A 7,647-nucleotide genomic window follows, 5' to 3' on the forward strand; every position below is an offset into this window, starting at 1 on the left:
TGTCGTCAAAGCTGACTACGCCGGATACTAAAAATTTTTTTAAAAATGCGTTAAACTTCGCGCCGACCCGTGTGCTTTCAGTTCGCGACCCGCGAACAAATTTACTTCTATAACCTCTTTCCCCCCTTTTTTTTGCACACTCGCCAGTGCGCCATATTTCGCGATTAACGTGAAATGTACGAAAGTGCCGTGGCGCAATTTATATACCGCTGTGCAGCACACGCGTCCAGCGAAACGTGTCGGATCGCTCGCTCTGCCATTCAGAGTGTCGCGACCGCCGGATTGCCTCGATTTTCGAAGAGTCACGAGCCGCCGGCCGCTCGTAAATACGGCGATACTACTTTTTTTTTCTCTCTCTCTCTCCGACCCTCCGCCCATCCGACCGATCGACCGACCCGACCGACCGGTCGACCGTGTCGTTCTCATCGTGCCTCCGACCCAATCGAGCGACGTCCAGTAGAGAACACTCGGGTATAGTATGGCGCGCGCGGACATGAATCATCGTGCCGTAAAGTGATATCGAATGGAACGGAGACTTTTTCTCTCTTAGGTGCGCGTGAATTCTCGGCCCGGTATATGGCCGGAGGGGGGGGGAGGGTACCGACCATTAAAACGAGTGGCTCGTGCCGCAAATTGCTGAAATGACACTCCACACGCCCGCCATAAGCGATCCCGGCGCTAATTCACTCTCTCTCTCTCTCTCTCTCATGTCGTTCCGCGATTTTGCCGCAACTCGCGGTGCCACAAAGTACGGTTCCGTCCTCCCCCTTCCTCCCTCTCGACCCTTCCTCGATCCACCGCACACGACCCAAGGTTTTTTCGCCCGCGTTTGTTTGTTAAAACCCGTGCCCGACGACGAGGAGTCGCAAAAGAGTTTTTCCCTCGCGACGCGTTACAATCGCGTTAATTGCGCGCTGGGGATGCAAAACGATGCGAACGGTAAAGAGACGGAATTAGATAAGGTACAAGGGATAACACAATCACAAATGGCTCGCAATTATAAACGTGAAAGCAGAAAGAGAATATTCCGATGCTAATTAACATTATTGTGCTTATGGTGCGCACATATGCCTTCGCTTGCGCTAAAATAAAAAAAAACGTTAACAATCTCTCTCTTTTAAAATTAAACCATCAATTTTTATACAACAAAACTATTAATATTCCATAGAATTTTCAGAATCTTATCTTTTTTTATTTAATATACAGAATTCATAACATCCTTACTCGTAACATCGAGATGTGTCGGGAATTTACTCTAGAATTTTTTCTCAATAATTCGAAATTCTATTTGTAAATATATTAAAATTTTACATACGAGATTCTAATTACGCAGCAAGCTTGTAATAAATTTGAAATAATATTTATTTAAAAATGCACTTAAGTAACAAAAATAACTGTCATCAAAGTTTTGTATTAATTATTTTCGAGAAATATCTCTGATTTTTTAACGATGTATTAAAACTAATTCTCTTAACAACTTTCCCGTTACGTCACTTTTAATCTTTTTTTTTTATTTACATTATATTTCAAGCAATTTTTACCATTGCTTGCAATTTCATGCACAAGCACCGGCGCGACAACATAGTAATCGTCCGGTTTTACAGATTCTGTCTGTCAACCTTTTTTCACGCGTTTACCGGCTTTCGTTTCAGAAAACACTCCGACGCACAATTGTAATGGGACCTGTTAACGAGCCGCCAAAGAGGAAATTTTCATATTTACCGCCACGCAAAAGTGTACGTGAGAGTTTAAATAAAATAAAATAAAATAAAAAGAATGCAGGGCAGACGAGACGTGCATTTTAACGCTTTTGCAACTAATGCATGGAATTAGGATGACACGGTGTTACAAGAAAGATTTCTCGCAAGAAAAGAATAGATTGCTCTATTAATAAATCAGGTATAATTAAAAATTGCTCTATAATCGATGTTGAATGAGTACGTTGGTTTCAAGGTTAGTGAATTTGTTCGTAATAAATTTTAAATAATTTCTAGTTGCACGCAAACTTAAACACGTAAACTTAGTAAAAACGGTTTTTATTAAAGTTTTGTACGAATTGAATCGCACGAAAAAGTATGAAAACTAAGGCTTCAAGAAATTTTACATTAAATATAAATAAAATGCATAATATTCCTATTATTCGAAGTTCATATTCCAATATTAATAAAAAAAAAATAAATAAATATGTGAAATTTATTTTTATTTGAACAAAAAATTTGTATTAAAAGTTTCATATGTTGTGAAAATCACGGATGCAATTGAACAGGTCAACACCGTGAATAAAATATGAGAATGAAACCGAATTAACAAAATATGCAGGTATTTTTCTTCTTTTTTTTCATACGTATGCACTTTCAAATATATTTTTAATACATAATAATTTATATTTTATTCAAATTTATAAACCGAAATAAATTCAGCTTCATTCCGGTGACAATCAACTTATGAATTCGTTCCCTCTATTTCCTTCTCATATTTGCGCTGTGTCAACATCGAAATCCTACATACCTAAAAGCTTCATGACCTGAGAATGGCTGATGAATATATTAAAATAGCCATCGGTGCAGCCGATCAGTACGAGGAGAACGAGAATCTTGCGCCGCAGGAGATCGCAGGGACCACCACACCACCGCATTGTCTCACATGCTCCGTACGTGCCACGCACCTACCTAATCAGTTAAGTTAGTTTCAACTTCAACACCGCGTCGTCGAGAATCGCAGGAAAATCCCGTCGTTCCCTTTGGCACCGACCGCACGCACGTGGTTCCATCCACGGACGTGCCCTGCCATTTCTCGCGCCACCCCCTCGAGATACGCAAGTCTCTCGTTTACTGCGCCCGCGAGAATTCAGCGCCCTTCGTGATCATCGTGTAACAGACATTATGTAAAAAAAAAAAAGTTTCGTCCGCATCCCGGGACGTAGAGAAAAGCGAATTTTCAATGGTTGCCAAAGTTTTCTTCGATAGCTTCCTCGCGCGCGTTCTCTGTCGCAAGTCCGTTCATAATCGCGCGCGTCCTCGGGACAGAGATCACATGGCACTTGCGGTGAAGCACGACGAGGAGGATTTAACGGGGTAACGTTCTGGGGCGCAAGGGAGGAGACGACGTCGCCGTCGACGGCGTCGGTGCTCGACTGAACGCCGAGCGACCGTACGTCCGCCGTCGTTTCGACGACGAGTCCGGTCGCGCTTGCGCCTATCACGCGGCAGTCCGCCTATACCGCGAATACGGAACGCGGCATTATGCATCGTACGTGTGACGGATTGCTGGAAAAACAGTGCGTGCATCGCGTGAATCTCGGGTACAGTCTACAAAAGTTACGTCGCCGAAAATAGACAGGGGGGAATAACCGTCGCGAAAAACGCACGCCGAGGATATAGCGAGGGAATGTGCATCGGCGCACGAAAAACTATAACCGCCACGCGCTTTTTTCCAAGTTCATCCGGTTTTGCGCCGCCGCCGCCGCCGGAATATTGTACCCGCGATTGAAAAATCGCGCAAAGGCGCGCCCGCCTCTGCCACTCGAGAGGCACGAGCCGCGTTGAACGTGATCCGCGTGATCACCGGTAACGCTCGAGATCAAAAGCGATACTGTCCAGTAATCACCAGCTATATAGCTTTTACAGTTATAGACGACGTTATCCTGTAATTAGCAAATATTTGCGGCCACCGAGTATCATCCTGACGGTCGGAAATAGAGCAACCGCGCGATGATTCCATATCTCCATGGAAAACGCTTCCATCAAGGACTTTGCACATTTATAATATCCACACGATTTTGTCAATTGTTAAATTTTCAGAGATATATAGAGCAATAGCACACGGTAGAATAAACAACAAATCTTTTATGCAAAACACCGGCCGTTTTAAATATGCATAATATTTTTCCGCGAATAGCAAAATGGACGATTTATTTTGCAATGAACACGCGCGCACAAGACCCGCAACATCTATCAGATTTGAAGTCATTTTGTTGCGTGTTAAATCTGTATTTAATTAATTGTATTATAGATATTAACGGAAAAACGTCTATTTGCGGTGACGAACGTCATACATGTGTCAGGATATAAAAATCCAATGTGAAGGGGAAAATTTTCGTTTTAAGCTGATATTTCTAAACGATGTACACGTTCGCGAGGACACGCAAAATTTATTCGCGAGAATTGTACAGTGCGGAAAAGTAAAAAAAAAAAAATTAGCAATCCATTTCATAGCAACGCCCGGCGCGAACCCGAACGCAGAAAAATCGGGAATGGAGTTTCTTCTCGCGAAACGAGCGGGCATTTCCGCGACGTGTTCCGCGGCACGTGAAATGAATCGGATTTACGATATAATTTCGAAATAATACCGGAAACCTTTGTCGCTCGCACACAATTCTATCGGACTCGTTATTGACGTGACGGCAACAAAGTACCGATTAACGATCGTCACGACTCGACGCAACAACGAAATTGACGTTCGGCGTCCAATAACATCAAAAACTTTCAATCCACTTGGAGTCATGAAATCCCACCGTAATGGTCCCCCGTCCTCCGTCCCTTCCCCGCTCACCCTTTTCTATCTGTGCGCCCGCGTGTTCGTATTCCCTGGCCTCGTCAGAGCGCAATATCGTCACCGACGAGCTTTAGCCCGACACAACGAATGCGCGGAGGTAACGTAACGACGAAAGAAATAATTTCGCACGGCCTCGCCCGAATCACGTCGATTCCTCTCTCTCTCTCTTTCTCTCTCTCTCTTTCCGTGCGGCAATCGTAGAAGGGGAAGGTCGGCGCGGTGGTATCGGCGCGCGATCGACGCCGCTCACACGCGCGCGTTCTCCGAAAGCGTTAGAATTTAATTAAATCGGTCCCCGACTACCCCTGTCGTGACGCAGAGTCCACTTCCTTTCCACTCCCTGGCGAGTCCCGGACAGTTCGCAGCCTCGGATTCACGATTTGATCTTCGTAGAGTTTAACTTTGAGAGAGAGAGAGAGAGAGAGAACGGGCCATTTTCTGTCCCCTTCCACCCTACCCCTCCGCGATGCTCGACAAAACGGCGCTTTAATTATACCGCGGGATTAATTAACTCTCCGTCGAACTCGGCGGAACACACCCGCGGGACTCGCCCGAGCCGATCGCAAATAATTAAAGACCGTTTTTCGTTCGTTCCTTCGCTCTTTCCTTCGTGGAATCGCGCTTTCCCTCGAGCTTACACGCAAACAGATGCTTCACGAGTTCGCGAAGTGATCTAATATTGACGGCTCGTCGATGCGATGACATTGACGCTCGATACACAAACGAAATACCTTTGGCTACGACCGTGAAAAAAAAAGGCTGCATAGCGTGCAGCGAGACCGCAGACTGCGCAACAAGAAAATGTCAATAATTTATTAATTCTTGTTTTGAGGAAACAATATAAAGCAGGAAGAAAGAGAAAGAAAATTTTTGTATCTGAAATTTCATATAATTACATCTTTAACTGTACTCCATTTCTCTATTTTTATAACTTTTTTAATAATAAATCAATAAATGTCTTATTGATTTACTGTGAAATTTTGAGAATATATCTATTCTAGTTTATCCAGGTGATATTTTTAATATAACGTTCTGCCGTTACACGAACGACATATCGTTCGATGTAATTTGATTTGTTGTCGAAAAGTGCATTCTACTTGATTACAAAAGTAATTTTACCAGGGGCAAAAATGTGAATCGACTCCAAACTCCTGAGAATATAGTTTGAGCTCCGCGCAGAATCACGCGAGCGTACAGCATATATATGTGCGTATATAAATTGGACGGCACACACGGACTCAATCTACACACATATAGAAAAGTTACACGAATATACCTAAAGCTAAGAGTGGATCTAGCCGAATCCATTAAATATTTGAGCGAACGAAAGAGGCTAGGGAAGCAAGCCCGTGAAGGAAGTCTCCCCTCGGCTCTTAAGACCCATATAGTAGCCCGACTCTCTCTGTATTAATATTTACATTTATATTTCTTCCTCGTCGTCCCTCTTATTTCAACTTAATGCCGCCGGGGATTTCCAGCGTTCCAGACTGAATTATTATGATTTTCACAATTCAACACATTGCGAGCAACTATATTTCGGATTGTACGCTTATTGATAAGCGATATGCATCTTTGTGTATATTACACCGACTCCAGCATTTATGTGAATTACCACTGACGAAGTGAAAACTAATTCTAGCTCTTGCAGCTCTTTACATATAATTTTTCTTAATTGCATTTTTTTTATTTCTTCATCATTCTAATTTCGTACCTGTAAATTTTCAACTAAACTCTCTTATATTAAGATTTTAAGAAATACGAATACATTTAATAAAATTAAATTCCCGTTTTAATTGTATATATATATATATATATATATATATATATATAATAAAAGAAACAATTTTGTCAACACAGTTAACGACATGTAGATTAATGTGTAATTACATTAATAATGTTATCTCAATCGCCATGCAGGTAACTTTCGGAGAGAGTCAAATAAACACTCCACCAAATTCCTGATTAAATCAAGACAAACTAAATATATAATATCCACAAACGTTTGATCGCTGTGATTGATCGACTACACACACTGACCGTACTCTTATGTTTAACCAAAACGTATCAAGAGATACTTCTAATGAGAAACATAACTTTGTTATAAGGTTTAAAAAACAATTAATAATAAATTTGTTTCGTCACTAATCAAGTCTACAAACTTTGTGAAATTGACATTCTTTCACTTACCGTATTATTTTATCACGGTAAAAAAATGTATAAGAAATCTAATTTTTTTTACACAAGTTGCTTTATTTTGCTAGCAAATATCATTACGGTTAGATTGTATTTTGACTAAATTTTTTTATAAATTGAATCATACTTTCAATTTTAGATTTAACTCAAACTTTTCCAACGAAAACAAATTAATCTAAAAAAATTCTCCGCTACGCCCACCGGCGATCCTTTTTTTTGCACACGTATTATTTTATTTTCATTTGTGTGTATAACTTATTACTCTTTTCATATCATATTTATTTTACAATATATAATAATGTTTCATCAAAATGTAATACAAAATATATAATTAAACTGCTTATATGTACATTTAATTTTATCAACAACCAATTACTCAAAAATATTCAAAATACGTAATATTATTAATACAAAATTCACATTTTTTATATGAAGCGTATGACTGTATAATAAGTACGTTTATAAATGGCGATTAATTATACGGCACGCAATTATTAATTATTTGTTTACAATTATGGAGCTTATTAAGCGTTAAATAACGCGGGCGACCGCGACCGAAAAAGTCGCTAATGAATTTATTATTTCATGTCTCTCAATCGCAAGACATCACAATTACTGACGCGTGCGTTGCGAGCTTTATTAAACCACAAGAAACGACCGCGCTGTGTTCAGTGAACAATAACTAGCTCAACAATTTCGCCGGATCAAAGCCCTTTGTTCAACGGCACGCCATATCTTATGTCCATTATGTACTCATCTCCTTAAAGTAAGAAATAAAAAAAATACACTCACCTAACCGCGATGCGTCGATGAGCCTAAAACATCATCCAAGGTTTGTCCTCCTCTCGATGTTCCTTCATTGCACGAAGCGACACTCGCTAAAACATAATTAAACGCGAA

General features: G+C 40.7%; 1 protein-coding gene across 1 annotated transcript in view; it reads right to left on the reverse strand.

The window, feature by feature from the left end:
- The window catches only part of LOC105836559 (tyrosine-protein kinase RYK), a 90,317-nt gene extending 87,687 nt beyond the window's left edge, over positions 1-2,630 (reverse strand). The window contains exon 1 of the mRNA XM_036289296.1: positions 2,509-2,630. The gene's annotated coding sequence lies outside the window, so the exon portion shown is untranslated. The remainder of the gene's footprint in view (positions 1-2,508) is intronic.
- Positions 2,631-7,647: the final 5,017 nt, after the last annotated feature.

This window comes from Monomorium pharaonis, chromosome 7 (genome assembly GCF_013373865.1).
Source record: "Monomorium pharaonis isolate MP-MQ-018 chromosome 7, ASM1337386v2, whole genome shotgun sequence".
Lineage (NCBI taxonomy): Eukaryota > Metazoa > Arthropoda > Insecta > Hymenoptera > Formicidae > Monomorium > Monomorium pharaonis.